This window comes from Gadus macrocephalus, chromosome 4 (assembly GCF_031168955.1).
Source record: "Gadus macrocephalus chromosome 4, ASM3116895v1".
Taxonomy (NCBI): domain Eukaryota; kingdom Metazoa; phylum Chordata; class Actinopteri; order Gadiformes; family Gadidae; genus Gadus; species Gadus macrocephalus.
The window spans coordinates 29677296-29695336 of NC_082385.1; the positions used below are offsets into that span (position 1 = coordinate 29677296).

The 18041-nt window shown below is 41.0% G+C and overlaps 33 non-coding genes across 33 annotated transcripts; all 33 read right to left on the minus strand.

Annotated features, from left to right (window-relative positions):
* Nucleotides 1–188: 188 nt before the first annotated feature.
* On the minus strand, nt 189–260 carry trnag-ccc (transfer RNA glycine (anticodon CCC)). Its single transcript has one exon. It is a non-coding gene; the product is annotated as a tRNA-Gly (tRNA).
* Nucleotides 261–416: 156 nt separating this feature from the next.
* Nucleotides 417–488, minus strand: trnag-ccc (transfer RNA glycine (anticodon CCC)). Its single transcript has one exon. It is a non-coding gene; the product is annotated as a tRNA-Gly (tRNA).
* A 157-nt stretch (nt 489–645) lies between these two features.
* On the minus strand, nt 646–717 carry trnag-ccc (transfer RNA glycine (anticodon CCC)). Its single transcript has one exon. It is a non-coding gene; the product is annotated as a tRNA-Gly (tRNA).
* A 406-nt stretch (nt 718–1123) lies between these two features.
* trnag-ccc (transfer RNA glycine (anticodon CCC)) lies at nt 1124–1195 on the minus strand. The gene has a single exon. It is a non-coding gene; the product is annotated as a tRNA-Gly (tRNA).
* A 156-nt stretch (nt 1196–1351) lies between these two features.
* trnag-ccc (transfer RNA glycine (anticodon CCC)) lies at nt 1352–1423 on the minus strand. Its single transcript has one exon. It is a non-coding gene; the product is annotated as a tRNA-Gly (tRNA).
* Nucleotides 1424–1580: 157 nt separating this feature from the next.
* On the minus strand, nt 1581–1652 carry trnag-ccc (transfer RNA glycine (anticodon CCC)). Its single transcript has one exon. It is a non-coding gene; the product is annotated as a tRNA-Gly (tRNA).
* A 156-nt stretch (nt 1653–1808) lies between these two features.
* On the minus strand, nt 1809–1880 carry trnag-ccc (transfer RNA glycine (anticodon CCC)). Its single transcript has one exon. It is a non-coding gene; the product is annotated as a tRNA-Gly (tRNA).
* A 597-nt stretch (nt 1881–2477) lies between these two features.
* On the minus strand, nt 2478–2549 carry trnag-ccc (transfer RNA glycine (anticodon CCC)). The gene has a single exon. It is a non-coding gene; the product is annotated as a tRNA-Gly (tRNA).
* A 156-nt stretch (nt 2550–2705) lies between these two features.
* trnag-ccc (transfer RNA glycine (anticodon CCC)) lies at nt 2706–2777 on the minus strand. The gene has a single exon. It is a non-coding gene; the product is annotated as a tRNA-Gly (tRNA).
* A 157-nt stretch (nt 2778–2934) lies between these two features.
* Nucleotides 2935–3006, minus strand: trnag-ccc (transfer RNA glycine (anticodon CCC)). Its single transcript has one exon. It is a non-coding gene; the product is annotated as a tRNA-Gly (tRNA).
* Nucleotides 3007–3412: 406 nt separating this feature from the next.
* Nucleotides 3413–3484, minus strand: trnag-ccc (transfer RNA glycine (anticodon CCC)). The gene has a single exon. It is a non-coding gene; the product is annotated as a tRNA-Gly (tRNA).
* Nucleotides 3485–3640: 156 nt separating this feature from the next.
* On the minus strand, nt 3641–3712 carry trnag-ccc (transfer RNA glycine (anticodon CCC)). Its single transcript has one exon. It is a non-coding gene; the product is annotated as a tRNA-Gly (tRNA).
* A 157-nt stretch (nt 3713–3869) lies between these two features.
* trnag-ccc (transfer RNA glycine (anticodon CCC)) lies at nt 3870–3941 on the minus strand. Its single transcript has one exon. It is a non-coding gene; the product is annotated as a tRNA-Gly (tRNA).
* Nucleotides 3942–4347: 406 nt separating this feature from the next.
* trnag-ccc (transfer RNA glycine (anticodon CCC)) lies at nt 4348–4419 on the minus strand. Its single transcript has one exon. It is a non-coding gene; the product is annotated as a tRNA-Gly (tRNA).
* Nucleotides 4420–4575: 156 nt separating this feature from the next.
* trnag-ccc (transfer RNA glycine (anticodon CCC)) lies at nt 4576–4647 on the minus strand. The gene has a single exon. It is a non-coding gene; the product is annotated as a tRNA-Gly (tRNA).
* Nucleotides 4648–5053: 406 nt separating this feature from the next.
* Nucleotides 5054–5125, minus strand: trnag-ccc (transfer RNA glycine (anticodon CCC)). The gene has a single exon. It is a non-coding gene; the product is annotated as a tRNA-Gly (tRNA).
* Nucleotides 5126–5282: 157 nt separating this feature from the next.
* Nucleotides 5283–5354, minus strand: trnag-ccc (transfer RNA glycine (anticodon CCC)). Its single transcript has one exon. It is a non-coding gene; the product is annotated as a tRNA-Gly (tRNA).
* Nucleotides 5355–5760: 406 nt separating this feature from the next.
* trnag-ccc (transfer RNA glycine (anticodon CCC)) lies at nt 5761–5832 on the minus strand. Its single transcript has one exon. It is a non-coding gene; the product is annotated as a tRNA-Gly (tRNA).
* A 157-nt stretch (nt 5833–5989) lies between these two features.
* trnag-ccc (transfer RNA glycine (anticodon CCC)) lies at nt 5990–6061 on the minus strand. Its single transcript has one exon. It is a non-coding gene; the product is annotated as a tRNA-Gly (tRNA).
* A 406-nt stretch (nt 6062–6467) lies between these two features.
* Nucleotides 6468–6539, minus strand: trnag-ccc (transfer RNA glycine (anticodon CCC)). The gene has a single exon. It is a non-coding gene; the product is annotated as a tRNA-Gly (tRNA).
* A 157-nt stretch (nt 6540–6696) lies between these two features.
* On the minus strand, nt 6697–6768 carry trnag-ccc (transfer RNA glycine (anticodon CCC)). Its single transcript has one exon. It is a non-coding gene; the product is annotated as a tRNA-Gly (tRNA).
* A 406-nt stretch (nt 6769–7174) lies between these two features.
* On the minus strand, nt 7175–7246 carry trnag-ccc (transfer RNA glycine (anticodon CCC)). The gene has a single exon. It is a non-coding gene; the product is annotated as a tRNA-Gly (tRNA).
* Nucleotides 7247–7402: 156 nt separating this feature from the next.
* On the minus strand, nt 7403–7474 carry trnag-ccc (transfer RNA glycine (anticodon CCC)). The gene has a single exon. It is a non-coding gene; the product is annotated as a tRNA-Gly (tRNA).
* A 157-nt stretch (nt 7475–7631) lies between these two features.
* On the minus strand, nt 7632–7703 carry trnag-ccc (transfer RNA glycine (anticodon CCC)). The gene has a single exon. It is a non-coding gene; the product is annotated as a tRNA-Gly (tRNA).
* Nucleotides 7704–8109: 406 nt separating this feature from the next.
* On the minus strand, nt 8110–8181 carry trnag-ccc (transfer RNA glycine (anticodon CCC)). The gene has a single exon. It is a non-coding gene; the product is annotated as a tRNA-Gly (tRNA).
* A 156-nt stretch (nt 8182–8337) lies between these two features.
* trnag-ccc (transfer RNA glycine (anticodon CCC)) lies at nt 8338–8409 on the minus strand. Its single transcript has one exon. It is a non-coding gene; the product is annotated as a tRNA-Gly (tRNA).
* Nucleotides 8410–8815: 406 nt separating this feature from the next.
* trnag-ccc (transfer RNA glycine (anticodon CCC)) lies at nt 8816–8887 on the minus strand. Its single transcript has one exon. It is a non-coding gene; the product is annotated as a tRNA-Gly (tRNA).
* A 156-nt stretch (nt 8888–9043) lies between these two features.
* On the minus strand, nt 9044–9115 carry trnag-ccc (transfer RNA glycine (anticodon CCC)). The gene has a single exon. It is a non-coding gene; the product is annotated as a tRNA-Gly (tRNA).
* A 397-nt stretch (nt 9116–9512) lies between these two features.
* trnag-ccc (transfer RNA glycine (anticodon CCC)) lies at nt 9513–9584 on the minus strand. Its single transcript has one exon. It is a non-coding gene; the product is annotated as a tRNA-Gly (tRNA).
* A 158-nt stretch (nt 9585–9742) lies between these two features.
* trnag-ccc (transfer RNA glycine (anticodon CCC)) lies at nt 9743–9814 on the minus strand. The gene has a single exon. It is a non-coding gene; the product is annotated as a tRNA-Gly (tRNA).
* Nucleotides 9815–10219: 405 nt separating this feature from the next.
* Nucleotides 10220–10291, minus strand: trnag-ccc (transfer RNA glycine (anticodon CCC)). The gene has a single exon. It is a non-coding gene; the product is annotated as a tRNA-Gly (tRNA).
* Nucleotides 10292–12720: 2429 nt separating this feature from the next.
* Nucleotides 12721–12792, minus strand: trnag-ccc (transfer RNA glycine (anticodon CCC)). Its single transcript has one exon. It is a non-coding gene; the product is annotated as a tRNA-Gly (tRNA).
* Nucleotides 12793–12948: 156 nt separating this feature from the next.
* On the minus strand, nt 12949–13020 carry trnar-ccu (transfer RNA arginine (anticodon CCU)). Its single transcript has one exon. It is a non-coding gene; the product is annotated as a tRNA-Arg (tRNA).
* Between the last annotated feature and the right edge of the window lie 5021 nt (nt 13021–18041).

An 18041-nucleotide genomic window follows, 5' to 3' on the forward strand; every position in this document is an offset into this window, starting at 1 on the left:
CTCACCACTATACCACCAACACCTACTTTAAATAAGACATATGATACCTGACAGAATAAGTTCACAGAGGTTTAAGATGAGTAGAAAAACCACGAATGTCCTTCTCACAATGAAATTTTGGATTAGCGTTTACAACTAAAACTTCTGTGTATCAATGGCGAAGTCCAGGGAATGTTAAAGATTATCGATGCATTGGCCGGGAATCGAACCCGGGTCAACTGCTTGGGAAGCAGCTATTCTCACCACTATACCACCAACGCAGACATTAACTATAACAAATGATACCTGACAGAATAAGTTTTAGATGAGCACAAAAACCACAAATTTCCAGCTCACAAGAAAATTTTGGATTATCGTTTGCAACTAAAACTTCTGTGTATCAATGGCCAAGCCCAGGGAATGTTAAAGATTTTCGATACATTGGCCGGGAATCTAACCCGGGTCAACTGCTTGGGAAGCAGCTATTCTCACCACTATACCACCAACGCTTACATTAACTAATACAAATGATACCTGACAGAATAAGTTTTAGAAGAGGACAAAAACCAAGAATTTCCAGCTCACAATGAAATTTTGGATTATCGTTTTCAACTAAAAATGTTTGTGTATCTATGGTCAAGTCCAGGGAATGTTAAAGATTAGCGATGCATTGGCCAGGAATCGAACCCGGGTCAACTGCTTGGGAAGCAGCTATTCTCACCACTATACCACCAACGCATACTGTAAATAACACAAATGATAACTGACAAAATAAGTTCACGGGGGTTTCAGATGATCATAAAAAACACGATCTTCCTTCTCACAAACAAAGTTTGGATTGTTCTTGTCCACTAATATATCCCAGTATCACTCTTTCATGTGCCGACATTTGTTAATGAATTTCATTGCATTGGCCGGGAATCGAACCCGGGTGACCTACTTGGGAAGCAGCTATTCTCACCACTATACCACCAACGCCTACTTTAATTAAAAAATATGATACCTGACAGAATAAGTTCACAGAGGTTTAAGATGAGCAGAAAAACCACGAATGTCCTTCTCACAATGAAATTTTGGATTAGCGTTTACAACTAAAACTTCTGTGTATCAATGGCGAAGTCCAGGGAATGTTAAAGAATATCGATGCATTGGCCGGGAATCGAACCCGGGTCAACTGCTTGGGAAGCAGCTATTCTCACCACTATACCACCAACGCAGACATTAACTATAACAAATGATACCTGACAGAATAAGTTTTAGATGAGCACAAAAACCACAAATTTCCAGCTCACAAGAAAATTTTGGATTATCGTTTGCAACTAAAACTTCTGTGTATCAATGGCCAAGCCCAGGGAATGTTAAAGATTGTTGATGCATTGGCCGGGAATCGAACCCGGGTCAACTGCTTGGGAAGCAGCTATTCTCACCACTATACCACCAACGATTACATTAACTAAAACAAATGATACCTGACAGAATAAGTTTTAGATGAGGACAAAAACCACGAATTTCCTTCTCACAATGAAATTTTGGATTATCGTTTTCAGCTAAAAAAGTTTGTGTATCTATGGTCAAGACCAGGGAATGTTAAAGATTATCGATGCATTGGCCGGGAATCGAACCCGGGTCAACTGCTTGGGAAGCAGCTATTCTCACCACTATACCACCAACGCAGACATTAACTATAACAAATGATACCTGACAGAATAAGTTTTAGATGAGCACAAAAACCACAAATTTCCAGCTCACAAGAAAATTTTGGATTATCGTTTGCAACTAAAACTTCTGTGTATCAATGGCCAAGCCCAGGGAATGTTAAAGATTGTTGATGCATTGGCCGGGAAACGAACCCGGGTCAACTGCTTGGGAAGCAGCAATTCTCACCACTATACCACCAACGCATACTGTAAATAAAACAAATGATAACTGTCAAAATAAGTTCACGGGGGTTTCAGATGATCATAAAAAACACGATCTTCCTTCTCACAAACAAAGTTTGGATTGTTCTTGTCCACTAATATATCCCAGTATCAATCTTTCACGTGCCGACATTTGTTAATGAATTTCATTTCATTGGCCGGGAATCGAACCCATACTGTAAATAACACAAATGATAACTGTCAAAATAAGTTCACGGGGGTTTCAGATGATCATAAAAAACACGATCTTCCTTCTCACAAACAAAGTTTGGATTGTTCTTGTCCACTAATATATCCCAGTATCAATCTTTCACGTGCCGACATTTGTTAATGAATTTCATTTCATTGGCCGGGAATCGAACCCGGGTCAACTACTTGGGAAGCAGCTATTCTCACCACTATACCACCAACACCTACTTTAAATAAGACATATGATACCTGACAGAATAAGTTCACAGAGGTTTAAGATGAGTAGAAAAACCACGAATGTCCTTCTCACAATGAAATTTTGGATTAGCGTTTACAACTAAAACTTCTGTGTATCAATGGCGAAGTCCAGGGAATGTTAAAGATTATCGATGCATTGGCCGGGAATCGAACCCGGGTCAACTGCTTGGGAAGCAGCTATTCTCACCACTATACCACCAACGCAGACATTAACTATAACAAATGATACCTGACAGAATAAGTTTTAGATGAGCACAAAAACCACAAATTTCCAGCTCACAAGAAAATTTTGGATTATCGTTTGCAACTAAAACTTCTGTGTATCAATGGCCAAGCCCAGGGAATGTTAAAGATTTTCGATACATTGGCCGGGAATCTAACCCGGGTCAACTGCTTGGGAAGCAGCTATTCTCACCACTATACCACCAACGCTTACATTAACTAATACAAATGATACCTGACAGAATAAGTTTTAGAAGAGGACAAAAACCAAGAATTTCCAGCTCACAATGAAATTTTGGATTATCGTTTTCAACTAAAAATGTTTGTGTATCTATGGTCAAGTCCAGGGAATGTTAAAGATTAGCGATGCATTGGCCAGGAATCGAACCCGGGTCAACTGCTTGGGAAGCAGCTATTCTCACCACTATACCACCAACGCATACTGTAAATAACACAAATGATAACTGACAAAATAAGTTCACGGGGGTTTCAGATGATCATAAAAAACACGATCTTCCTTCTCACAAACAAAGTTTGGATTGTTCTTGTCCACTAATATATCCCAGTATCACTCTTTCATGTGCCGACATTTGTTAATGAATTTCATTGCATTGGCCGGGAATCGAACCCGGGTGACCTACTTGGGAAGCAGCTATTCTCACCACTATACCACCAACGCCTACTTTAAATAAAAAATATGATACCTGACAGAATAAGTTCACAGAGGTTTAAGATGAGCAGAAAAACCACGAATGTCCTTCTCACAATGAAATTTTGGATTAGCGTTTACAACTAAAACTTCTGTGTATCAATGGCGAAGTCCAGGGAATGTTAAAGATTATCGATGCATTGGCCGGGAATCGAACCCGGGTCAACTGCTTGGGAAGCAGCTATTCTCACCACTATACCACCAACGCAGACATTAACTATAACAAATGATACCTGACAGAATAAGTTTTAGATGAGCACAAAAACCACAAATTTCCAGCTCACAAGAAAATTTTGGATTATCGTTTGCAACTAAAACTTCTGTGTATCAATGGCCAAGCCCAGGGAATGTTAAAGATTGTTGATGCATTGGCCGGGAATCGAACCCGGGTCAACTGCTTGGGAAGCAGCTATTCTCACCACTATACCACCAACGATTACATTAACTAAAACAAATGATACCTGACAGAATAAGTTTTAGATGAGGACAAAAACCACGAATTTCCTTCTCACAATGAAATTTTGGATTATCGTTTTCAGCTAAAAAAGTTTGTGTATCTATGGTCAAGTCCAGGGAATGTTAAAGATTATCGATGCATTGGCAGGGAATCGAACCCGGGTCAACTGCTTGGGAAGCAGCTATTCTCACCACTATACCACCAACGCATACTGTAAATAACACAAATGATAACTGTCAAAATAAGTTCACGGGGGTTTCAGATGATCATAAAAAACACGATCTTCCTTCTCACAAACAAAGTTTGGATTGTTCTTGTCCACTAATATATCCCAGTATCAATCTTTCACGTGCCGACATTTGTTAATGAATTTCATTTCATTGGCCGGGAATCGAACCCGGGTCAACTACTTGGGAAGCAGCTATTCTCACCACTATACCACCAACACCTACTTTAAATAAGTCATATGATACCTGACAGAATAAGTTCACAGAGGTTTAAGATGAGTAGAAAAACCACGAATGTCCTTCTCACAATGAAATTTTGGATTAGCGTTTACAACTAAAACTTCTGTGTATCAATGGCGAAGTCCAGGGAATGTTAAAGAATATCGATGCATTGGCCGGGAATCGAACCCGGGTCAACTGCTTGGGAAGCAGCTATTCTCACCACTATACCACCAACGCAGACATTAACTATAACAAATGATACCTGACAGAATAAGTTTTAGATGAGCACAAAAACCACAAATTTCCAGCTCACAAGAAAATTTTGGATTATCGTTTGCAACTAAAACTTCTGTGTATCAATGGCCAAGCCCAGGGAATGTTAAAGATTGTTGATGCATTGGCCGGGAATCGAACCCGGGTCAACTGCTTGGGAAGCAGCTATTCTCACTACTATACCACCAACGCATACTGTAAAAAACACAAATGATAACTGTCAAAATAAGTTCACGGGGGTTTCAGATGATCATAAAAAACACGATCTTCCTTCTCACAAACAAAGTTTGGATTGTTCTTGTCCACTAATATATCCCAGTATCAAACTTTCACGTGACGACATTTGTTAATGAATTTCATTTCATTAGCCGGGAATCGAACCCGGGTCAACTACTTGGGAAGCAGCTATTCTCACCACTATACCACCAACACCTACTTTAAATAAGACATATGATACCTGACAGAATAAGTTCACAGAGGTTTAAGATGAGTAGAAAAACCACGAATGTCCTTCTCACAATGAAATTTTGGATTAGCGTTCACAACTAAAACTTCTGTGTATCAATGGCCAAGTCCAGGGAATGTTAAAGATTTTCGATGCATTGGCCGGGAATCGAACCCGGGTCAACTGCTTGGGAAGCAGCTATTCTCACCACTATACCACCAACGCTTACATTAACTAATACAAATGATACCTGACAGAATAAGTTTTAGATGAGGACAAAAACCAAGAATTTCCAGCTCACAATGAAATTTTGGATTATCGTTTTCAACTAAAAATGTTTGTGTATCTATGGTCAAGACCAGGGAATGTTAAAGATTATCGATGCATTGGCCGGGAATCGAACCCGGGTCAACTGCTTGGGAAGCAGCTATTCTCACCACTATACCACCAACGCATACTGTAAATAACACAAATGATAACTGACAAAATAAGTTCACGGGGGTTTCAGATGATCATAAAAAACACGATCTACCTTCTCACAAACAAAGTTTGGATTGTTCTTGTCCACTAATATATCCCAGTATCACTCTTTCATGTGCCGACATTTGTTAATGAATTTCATTGCATTGGCCGGGAATCGAACCCGGGTGACCTACTTGGGAAGCAGCTATTCTCACCACTATACCACCAACGCCTACTTTAAATAAAAAATATGATACCTGACAGAATAAGTTCACAGAGGTTTAAGATGAGCAGAAAAACCACGAATGTCCTTCTCACAATGAAATTTTGGATTAGCGTTTACAACTAAAATTTCTGTGTATCAATGGCGAAGTCCAGGGAATGTTAAAGATTATCGATGCATTGGCCGGGAATCGAACCCGGGTCAACTGCTTGGGAAGCAGCTATTCTCACCACTATACCACCAACGCTTACATTAACTAAAACAAATGATACCTGACAGAATAAGTTTTAGATGAGGACAAAAACCAAGAATTTCCAGCTCACAATGAAATTTTGGATTATCGTTTTCAACTAAAAATCTTTGTGTATCTATGGTCAAGTCCAGGGAATTTTAAAGATTATCGATGCATTGGCCGGGAATCGAACCCGGGTCAACTGCTTGGGAAGCAGCTATTCTCACCACTATACCACCAACGCATACTGTAAAAAACACAAATGATAACTGTCAAAATAAGTTCACGGGGGTTTCAGATGATCATAAAAAATACGATCTTCCTTCTCACAAACAAAGTTTGGATTGTTCTTGTCCACTAATATATCCCAGTATCAAACTTTCACGTGCCGACATTTGTTAATGAATTTCATTTCATTAGCCGGGAATCGAACCCGGGTCAACTACTTGGGAAGCAGCTATTCTCACCACTATACCACCAACACCTACTTTAAATAAGACATATGATACCTGACAGAATAAGTTCACAGAGGTTTAAGATGAGTAGAAAAACCACGAATGTCCTTCTCACAATGAAATTTTGGATTAGCGTTTACAACTAAAACTTCTGTGTATCAATGGCCAAGTCCAGGGAATGTTAAAGATTTTCGATGCATTGGCCGGGAATCAAACCCAGGTCAACTGCTTGGGAAGCAGCTATTCTCACCACTATACCACCAACGCTTACATTAACTAATACAAATGATACCTGACAGAATAAGTTTTAGATGAGGACAAAAACCAAGAATTTCCAGCTCACAATGAAATTTTGGATTATCGTTTTCAACTAAAAATGTTTGTGTATCTATGGTCAAGACCAGGGAATGTTAAAGATTATCGATGCATTGGCCGGGAATCGAACCCGGGTCAACTGCTTGGGAAGCAGCTATTCTCACCACTATACCACCAACGCATACTGTAAATAACACAAATGATAACTGACAAAATAAGTTCACGGGGGTTTCAGATGATCATAAAAAACACGATCTTCCTTCTCACAAACAAAGTTTGGATTGTTCTTGTCCACTAATATATCCCAGTAACACTCTTTCATGTGCCGACATTTGTTAATGAATTTCATTGCATTGGCCGGGAATCGAACCCGGGTGACCTACTTGGGAAGCAGCTATTCTCACCACTATACCACCAACGCCTACTTTAAATAAAAAATATGATACCTGACAGAATAAGTTCACAGAGGTTTAAGATGAGCAGAAAAACCACGAATGTCCTTCTCACAATGAAATTTTGGATTAGCGTTTACAACTAAAATTTCTGTGTATCAATGGCGAAGTCCAGGGAATGTTAAAGATTATCGATGCATTGGCCGGGAATCGAACCCGGGTCAACTGCTTGGGAAGCAGCTATTCTCACCACTATACCACCAACGCAGACATTAACTGTAACAAATGATACCTGACAGAATAAGTTTTAGATGAGCACAAAAACCACAAATTTCCAGCTCACAAGAAAATTTTGGATTATCGTTTGCAACTAAAACTTCTGTGTATCAATGGCCAAGCCCAGGGAATGTTAAAGATTGTTGATGCATTGGCCGGGAATCGAACCCGGGTCAACTGCTTGGGAAGCAGCTATTCTCACCACTATACCACCAACGCTTACATTAACTAAAACAAATGATACCTGACAGAATAAGTTTTAGATGAGGACAAAAACCACGAATTTCCTTCTCACAATGAAATTTTGGATTATCGTTTTCAACTAAAAATGTTTGTGTATCTATGGTCAAGTCCAGGGAATGTTAAAGATTATCGATGCATTGGCCGGGAATCTAACCCGGGTCAACTGCTTGGGAAGCAGCTATTCTCACCACTATACCACCAACGCATACTGTACATAACACAAATGATAACTGACAAAATAAGTTCACGGGGGTTTCAGATGATCATAAAAAACACGATCTTCCTTCTCACAAACAAAGTTTGGATTGTTCTTGTCCACTAATATAACCCAGTATCAATCTTTCATGTGCCGACATTTGTTAATGAATTTAATTTCATTGGCCGGGAATCGAACCCGGGTCAACTACTTCGGAAGCAGCTATTCTCACCACTATACCACCAACACCTACTTTAAATAAGACATATGATACCTGACAGAATAAGTTCACAGAGGTTTAAGATGAGTAGAAAAACCACGAATGTCCTTCTCACAATGAAATTTTGGATTAGCGTTTACAACTAAAACTTCTGTGTATCAATTGCCAAGTCCAGGGAATGTTAAAGATTTTCGATGCATTGGCCAGGAATCGAACCCGGGTCAACTGCTTGGGAAGCAGCTATTCTCACCACTATACCACCAACGCTTACAATAACTAAAACAAATGATACCTGACAGAATAAGTTTTAGATGATCACAAAAACCAAGAATTTCCAGCTCACAATGAAATTTTGGATTATCGTTTACAACTAAAGCTTATGTGTATCAATGGCCAAATCCAGGGAATGTTAAAAATTGTCGATGCATTGGCCGGGAATCGAACCCTGGTCAACTGCTTGGGAAACAGCTATTCTCACCACTATACCACCAACGCATACTGAAAATAACACAAATGATAACTGACAGAATAAGTTCACAGGGGTTTCAGATGATCATAAAAAACACGATCTTCCTTCTCACAAACAAAGTTTGGATTGTTCTTGTCCACTAATATATCCCAGTATCACTCTTTCATGTGCCGACATTTGTTAATAAATTTCATTGCATTGGCCGGGAATCGAACCCGGGTGACCTACTTGGGAAGCAGCAATTCTCACCACTATACCACCAACGCCTACTTTAAATAAAAAATATGATACCTGACAGAATAAGTTCACAGAGGTTTAAGATGAGCAGAAAAACCACGAATGTCCTTCTCACAATGAAATTTTGGATTAGCGTTTACAACTAAAACTTCTGTGTATCAATGGCGAAGTCCAGGGAATGTTGAAGATTTTCGATGCATTGGCCGGGAATCGAACCCGGGTCAACTGCTTGGGAAGCAGCTATTCTCACCACTATACCACCAACGCAGACATTAACTATAACAAATGATACCTGACAGAATAAGTTTTAGATGAGCACAAAAACCACAAATTTCCAGCTCACAAGGAAATTTTGGATTATCGTTTGCAACTAAAACTTCTGTGTATCAATGGCCAAGCCCAGGGAATGTTAATGATTGTTGATGCATTGGCCGGGAAACGAACCCGGGTCAACTGCATGGGAAGCAGCTATTCTCACCACTATACCACCAACGCTTACATAAACTAAAACAAATGATACCTGACAGAATAAGTTTTAGATGATCACAAAAACCAAGAATTTCCAGCTCACAATGAAATTTTGGATTATCGTTTTCAACTAAAAATGTTTGTGTATCTATGGTCAAGTCCAGGGAATGTTAAAGATTATCGATGCATTGGCCGGGAGTCGAACCCGGGTCAAGTGCTTGGGAAGCAGCTATTCTCTCCACTATACCACCAACGCATACTGCAAATAACACAAATGATAACTGACTAAATAAGTTCACGGGGGTTTCAGATGATCATAAAAAACACGATCTTCCTTCTCACAAACAAAGTTTGGATTGTTCTTGTCCACTAATATATCCCAGTATCACTCTTTCATGTGCCGACATTTGTTAATGATTGTCGATGCATTGGCCGGGAATCGAACCCGGGTCAACTGCTTGGGAAGCAGCTATTCTCACCACTATACCACCAACGCTTACATGAACTAAAACAAATGATACCTGACAGAATAAGTTTTAGATGAGGACAAAAACCACGAATTTCCTTCTCACAATGACATTTTGGATTATCGTTTTCAACTAAATAAAATGTGTGTATCTATGGTCAAGTCCAGGGAATGTTAAAGATTGTCGATGCATTGGCCGGGAAACGAACCCGGGTCAACTGCTTGGGAAGCAGCTATTCTCACCACTATACCACCAACGCATACTGTAAATAACACAAATGATAACTGACAGAATAAGTTCACAGGGGTTTCAGAAGATCATAAAAAACACTTTCTTCCTTCTGACAAACAAAGTTTGGATTGTTCTTGTCCACTAATATAACCTAGTATCACTCTTTCATGTGCCGACATTTGTTAATGAAATTCATTGCATTGGCCGGGAATCGATCCCGGGTCAACTACTTGGGAAGCAGCTATTCTCACCACTATACCACAACACCTACTTTAAAAAAAACATATGATACCTGACAGAATAAGTTCACAGAGGTTTAAGATGAGCAGAAAAACCACGAATGTCCTTCTCACAATGAAATTTTGGATTAGCGTTTACAACTAAAACTTCTGTGTATCAATGGCCAAGTCCAGGGAATGTTAAAGACTGTCGATGCATTAGCCGGGAATCGAACCCGGGTCAACTGCTTGGGAAGCAGCTATTCTCACCACTATACCACCAACGCATACTGTAAATAACACAAATGATAACTGACAGAATAAGTTCACAGGGGTTTCAGATGATCATAAAAAACACGATCTTCCTTCTCACAAACAAAGTTTGGATTGTTCTTGTCCACTAATATATCCCAGTATCACTCTTTCATGTGCCGACATTTGTTAAAGGTCCCATGACATGAAAATCTCAATTTATGAGGTTTTCTAACATAAATATGAGTTCCCCTAGCCTGCCTATGGTCCCCCAGTGGCTAAAACTTGCGTTTGGTGTAAAACGAGCACTAGCTGTTCTGCTCGCCTTTGAAAAAACGGAGGCTCAAGCGCGCTGATTTGGAAATCTGTGCTCATGACGTCATGAGGAATCTCAGCTCCTCCCCTTACTCTGCCTGGCCCGCCCAGAGACGTTGGCCCGCCAATGAGACTCGACCGTGCGAGCGCCACATGTGTGTGTGTGAATACACACACTGTAACGCAAGTGTTTCTTGTCGGTTCTTTGACTTGTCTTGTATTTCCACAACGAGACTGTCGTGGGGGTTATCTAAGCCATGGTTGAGAAGGAATTGGGGGAAAGGAACTTTGGTTTGACTCGCTGAAGTACATGAACTGCGACATGCCGCTGGTTGCCGCGAGGCACCATCGCCCGGCAGCGGGCAGCCGGCCGCAGGCAGCGCGCGGTTCAGTCGACTTCAGGTTGATGTGAAAGTGGAAGAACCCGACAAAGTCGTTTGTGATTCATAATATCGTCTGGAGGCGCACACAATATGTTATATGATATAGATATCTATGTATTATATGATATTATTTAGATATAGAGCTCCAGGACTGTAACGCAAGTGTTGTACACTTCCTTGTTATTTGGATAACCGTTCTGCTGTTGGTGTGATGGCACATAACACGTCGGACTCTCGTATCTGGTATTTCTACAACGAGTCTCGTATTGGGGGTTATCTCAGCCAAGGTTGAGAATGAATTGGGGGGAAGGAACTTTGGCTTTGACTCCCTCAAGAACATGAACCACGACAAGGAGGAGAAATGGATCTTTGCCGGGCAGCGCTTATGCACCTCAACCTCCGGCGGTGGTCCCTCAGCGGGGCTCAAGCGGGAGACATTCGCCGCCAACAATCTCTTTCTCCTCCATGTCGTGGTTCATGTTCTTGAGGGAGTCAAAGCCAAAGTTCCTTCCCCCCAATTAATTCTCAACCTTGGCTGAGATAACCCCCAATATGAGTCTCGTTGTAGAAATACCAGATACGAGAGTCCGACGCGTTATGCGCCATCACACCAACAGCAGAACGGTTATCCAAATAACAAGGAAGTGTACAACACTTGCGTTACAGTCCTGGAGCTCTATATCTAAATAATATCATATACATAGATATCTATATCATATAACATATTGTGTGCGCCTCCAGACGATATTATGAATCACAAACGACTTTGTCGGGTTCTGCGACGTCTCTGGTTCTTCCACTTTCACATCAACCTGAAGTCGACTGAACCGCTCGCTGCCTGCTGCCGGCTGCCCGCTGCCGGGCGATGGTGCCTCGCGTCAACCGGCGGCATGTCGCAGTTCATGTACTTCAGCGAGTCAAATCAAAGTTCCTTTCCCCCAATTCCTTCTCAACCATGGCTCAGATAACCCCCACGACAGTCTCGTTGTGGAAATACAAGACACGTCAAAGAACCGACAAGAAACACTTGCGTTACAGTGTGTGTATTCACATTGATGTGGACGTTGAAGAACCAGGAACGTCGGAGAACCCAACGCGGTCGTTTGAGATTCATAATATCGGCTCACACAGCTTTTGGCCGTGATAATATATATTATATGATATAGATATCTGTGTAGGCTATATGATAATATTTAGATATAGAGCTCCAGGACTCCCGTGTGTTCTAGAATATTTACAGAACACGGCTAAAGGCTGTGTGCGGCTCGCCATTGCGATACATCCACTGTAAACAGAGCGCATGGTGGCTGCAAGCTGCTCAGGGCCACACCCCCACCCTCCTCCTTGACACGCCCACCGAAACAGCGCATTTGGGGGAAGCTCAATGTGCGACTGGCTCGGAGTGGCTGTAACTCTGCACCACGGCTGAATTTAGGGAACGTCTTTGAATACTGTGTTAGTTGCCCACTAATACCTATATTAAAGAATACATAAAATAGCATGTCATGGGACCTTTAATGAATTCCATTGCATTGGCCGGGAATCGAACCCGGGTCACCTACTTGGGAAGCAGCTATCCTCACCACTATACCACCAACCCCTACTTTAAATAAAACATATGATACCTGACAGAATAAGTTCACAGAGGTTTAAGATGAGCAGAAAAACCACGAATATCCTTCTCACAATGAAATTTTGGATTAGCGTTTACAACTAAAACTTCTGTGTATCAATGGCCAAGTCCAGGGAATGTTAAAAATTGTCGATGCATTGGCCGGGAATCGAACCCGGGTCAACTGCTTGGGAAGCAGCTATTCTCACCACTATACCACCAACGCTTACATTAACTAAAACAAATGATACCTGACAGAATAAGTTTTAGATGAGCACAAAAACCACGAATTTCCTTCTCTCAATGAAATTTTGGATTATCGTTTACAACTAAAACTTCCGTATATCTATGGTCAAGTCCAGTGAATATTATAGATTGTCGATGCATTGGCCGGGAATCGAACCCGGGTCAACTGCTTAGGAAGCAGCTATGCTCACCACTATACCACCAAAACTACTGATTAAAAAATTATAAATGATACTTTACAGCATAAGTAAAAAAGATAAAAATAATCCTTCTCACAAACAAAGTTTGGATTGTCCTTTACCACTAAAACTTCTGAGTATCAATAGCCAAGTCCTGAGATTTGTTAAAGAAGTTCAATGCATTTGCAGGAATCAAACCCATGTCAACTGCTTGAGAAGCAGCTATGCTAACCAATGTATCACCAACATCTCATGTTCAAAAATAATAAAATGATATGCAACCGTATCAGATCGTAGAGGTTTCAGAATAGCCACTGCACCACGGCACTCTGTTTGAATTGTTCTTGACCACTAAAATATCCCAGTTTCAATGGTTCCTGTCCTGAATCGTGGTGTCATTGTTAAAGATGTTCATTGAATTGGCCGGGAATCAAACCCAGGTCAACTGCTTGCAGCTATGCTTACAACTATTCCACTAACGCTGATTATCAAAAAATTATAATTGATACGTCAAAGCTTAAGTTCATAGAGGTTTCAGATGAGCCAAAAACCATGATTTTCCATCTCACAAACAAAGTTTAGATTATCCTTTAATAAAATGAACCAGTATCAATCGTCCAAGACCTGAATAATCCTTGGATTGTTGAAGTAGTTCAATGACTTGGCCGGGAATCTAACCCATGTAAACTGCTATGGAAGCAGCTATGCTCACCACACTACCACCAACAGTATTGTTCGAAAAAAAAATTAATGATACCTCACAGCATAAGCTCACAGATATCTCAGAAGAGACATGCACCACGACATACCCTTATCATCAACAAAGTTTGGAGTTTTCCTTCAACACTAAAGTATCCCAGTATCAATCCCCAGATTCTTGATTGTGCTGGCATTTGTTAAAAGGTATCAATGCATTGGCCGGAAATCCAACCTGGGTCAGCTGCTTGTGATGGATCTTTGTTCCCATGCCACCAACACTTTCTCCAGCTAATTTGTCAATGATAATGCGAAGGATAAGTTCACCAGGTTCTACGAATTGTCCATCAGTTCATTGTCCTCCATGTTGGACAAACTGTTGTTGTGTAAACTCCATTTACAGCACCATTGAACCATCTTATGTGGAAAAGATGGTTCAAGGGTGCAATGGTTTTGACTCTGGACTCAGTGATCATAGTGTAAATCTCGGTGGACACTGTGTTCACTGTGCACTTTCTATGAAGTAGCTGGACAATGAGGCATGGGTTCATTGTCAATAACATGATTCCTTACCCCCCAATTCCCAATTCCACTCAATAAATACACATTAAAAATCCACACTATATTCAAGCACCTTTCCAGGTGAACTACAATTTTTCTACAAGTGAAAACGATGGAATTGTGCTTTGAGTTTAGCAGTTTGGAGTCTCGATGTTGATAAATGTGGTTCAAGTTTTCTGAATTGTGTGCATAGTTGTGTTTTTTTCTGTGCATACACTAGAAAAATAATGTGTAATGGCATATTTCGTCCTGTTCAACAGGATGAAAAGGGTAGTGTGTGTGTGTGCATGCCCATGTGTGCATGCATGTGTGTTGTTGTTGTTGTGCATGTGTGTTTGTGTGTTTGTGCAGGCACCCATGTGATCATATGATTATTTCTAGAGGGGGATAAGTGGATGAAATAGAAACCCTGTTGACTTAACACACACACACACACACACACCCACACACTCACACAAACACAGACACACGCACACATACACACAAGTTGGGCACACCATGCTAGATTGAATTACTTGTCCCACAATGGAGTCGACGTAACCTTAACCCCAACCCTAAACGCATGGAGTGAGAAAGGATAGGAGGAATGGGAGACATTTTGAGCGTTTCTCCAATTGTTTGAAATCGTTTTGAGTTCATAGACGTAGCTCTCTCTGAAACCCAGGTTGAAAATAAATATAAAATAAATCAGACATCTAACCACACACCAGATGCTATTCACAAACAAGATATGGACACGCACAACACTAATTAGAGGAAGTATTTGCAACTATTGGATAGGCCATTGGTGTATTGGTCAGAGATGTGTGGAATGGGAATGGGACAGTTGCATTTTAATAGCGATCTATACTGTATGAAAAATGTGATGTGAAGTTAATGTGCTGATACTGTGAGGGCCCAGACCCAAACCCCACTCTGTCCTGGTCCCCACAACGATAGGACAGAACAAAACTTCTGGAATAAAGAGAAAGGCAGGGAGAGATGGAGAGATGGAGCTATAAAGCCAGACTTAACAATGACCAAGCAACCGAGATTTGAATTCAAGTGTCCAGCAAACACACACACATGCACAAAAACACAGACGCACACACACACACACACACACACACACACACACACACACACACACACACACACACACACACACACACACACACACACACACAGACACACATCAAAGCAAGGACGTAGGCACATATACTGAAAGAGCTTGAGGGAGGGATGGGGAGAGAGAGAGAGAGAGAGAATAGAGAGAAAAATCTGTGTGTGAACTGTGTCTAAACACGTGCGGTTCAGGTTCACTCGGCCGCTGGTGGTTTTTGGGGACAGGGTCTAGTAACCAGAAACCTGACAAACCACACTTGCCCCATAGAACCCGGCCCTTGGCCGCAGAGAACCCGTAACCCTCTCTCACACACACACACACACACACACAACACACACACACACAACACACACACACACACACACACACACACACACACACACACACACACACACACACACACACACACACACACACACACACACACACACACACACACACACACACACACACACACAAATATTAACCTTAACAACATATTGAAAACATACTGAGACCATATTGTAAACATATTGAGGCATGAAAAAATACATTGAGAACATTCTGAAAACATATTGAAAGTAATGAGAACATTTCAAGAACACATTCAAAACATATATCCACTAAACTGAAGAAACATGCAACATATCTGCTGGTGTCAGTGGTTCTGGGCATCTTCTTGTTTGTGTTAATGTGCTATAAAATAAAAAAAAGTATTGATACCGAGATGCACACGACTTGTCAGCAGCAAGTCAATGATTTCACAGTCTAAATTTACAACACTCGCCACTTAGATAAATATATGTTTATTTTGTTACGGTCGTTTAAAATGGCTGATGTTGCCCTGGGTTAATAAGACTGATGCAACTGTCTGTAATAGATGTAGAGGGAGAGAGAGATAGACAGAGGGAGGGGGGGAGAGAGAGAGGAAGGGAGGGAGAGAGAAGGAGAAAGAGAGGGGAGAGCTTGAGGGGCAGAGCGAGATGGGGACGTTGGGAGAGAGCAGAGAAGACTGAGAGGGACAGATTGAGAGAGAGAAGGAGAGGGAGAATACAGTGGGATGGAGAGGGAAAGAGAGGGAGAGGGGGAGCTATAGAGAGCAAGAGAGAGAGAGAGAGAGAGAGAGAGAGAGAGAGAGAGAGAGAGAGAGAGAGAAAGAGGGCGAGAGGAAGGGAGAGGGGGGGAAAGGGAGAGATGGAGAGAGATATGGAGAGATTGACGGAGAAGAAGAGAGGGAGGGAGAACATATGTCATTCCATTGAAACCCAACAGTCTTCATGTTCCTCCTCTCCCATTCACCCTCTCGAATTATAACCCTCTTTCTCTCTATGCTGTGCGATATTTTCCTGTGATACTATATTTCACTTTAATGCTGTATTTTAGTTCTATGCTGTACTTTATTGTTATGCTATGCTTTAGTGCTATGCTATATTCTATGCTTGCTTTATTTTACAGCTATTTTACTGTTATGCTATTATAAACTGCTATATTTTACTGCTATGCTATATTTTACTGTTATCTTACTGCTATGCTCTTTTTAACTACTATTCTATAATTTACACTGAATGCCAATGTGATGCCCAAACAATTGCAAAGTAAGACTTATTTGTGATGTCACAAGTCCATGTCTTTCTTTCCTCCTCCCTGCCAGTGCCACGGAATGTCCTGGATGCCAGCGCAATGCCAGCCTCAGCTAATCCCATAGCTAAAGCACCTTAGCAACGCTCGGTTGGACAATTTGTAGGAACGACAAAAAAAAAATAAATAATAATAATAATTATATATCTAACGAAAGAAAGAAATGCATAAAAAAACAACAACCAAGTGTTCAGACCGTCGCCCTCGACTGAACACATGCCTGCGTAGGCTACGCACGCACGCCGACACACACAGTGAGCGGTGCTGGGTTTTTCGGGGATCCGTCAGTGTTCAAATGGGACTTATAAAAAGTGTTGCTCACCGGCCCTGGCTCCAGGGTGATTACTCCACTGCCTCGCTCATTGCTCTTCCAACAGCGCCATGTAGCAAAATGGCGCTTTATACTTTAGATCGTATAGCTTTGTGTTTGGGTCAAACTGTGGAAGCACAGAGTTCCTTTAGAGGAAAACACAGAGATGCTGACTGTACTTGAGTGAATACCAAATATGTGCAATGATTTACCTTGTAGCTAAAGTATTGGCAGACTTCAGTCGTTGCCTAACGGTGCATTAAACCACATTCTCATTTATTTATTTGCATTTATTTGACACATTTACCTTTTGATTTTTTTTATGTATTTCTTTATCATAATTGATTCTGCCCCTTGTGACATCACAAATGAGGACTGTCCAACTGTTTTGTCACAAGTGGAAAGGGTTTTCAAATGTCATTTGATGACCAATCCACCTCACACCTGGTGGTATAATAGGGGCTCTTTAAGTAGGATGGGCAGAACAGTCACTGCATGGGGGAAATATACAATTCAGCTAGCTTTGGAGGAAAAATGCTCGATAAATTTAAAGTTGACTGTTGTTCCCTTTGAGGGTATTTTTTTTTCGTATAATTATTTGTTAGAAAGCTTTTAATTGTATATATGTTCTCAGACTATGGAGCAGTGGTGGAGTTTGTCTACAGAATGAAAGTGAGCAATTCTATTCTATATCCTAGCTAAGTATGTCAACGTTGTATGGGAGCCTACATGTGTGTGGGAGGGTGTGCGTGTGTTTGTGT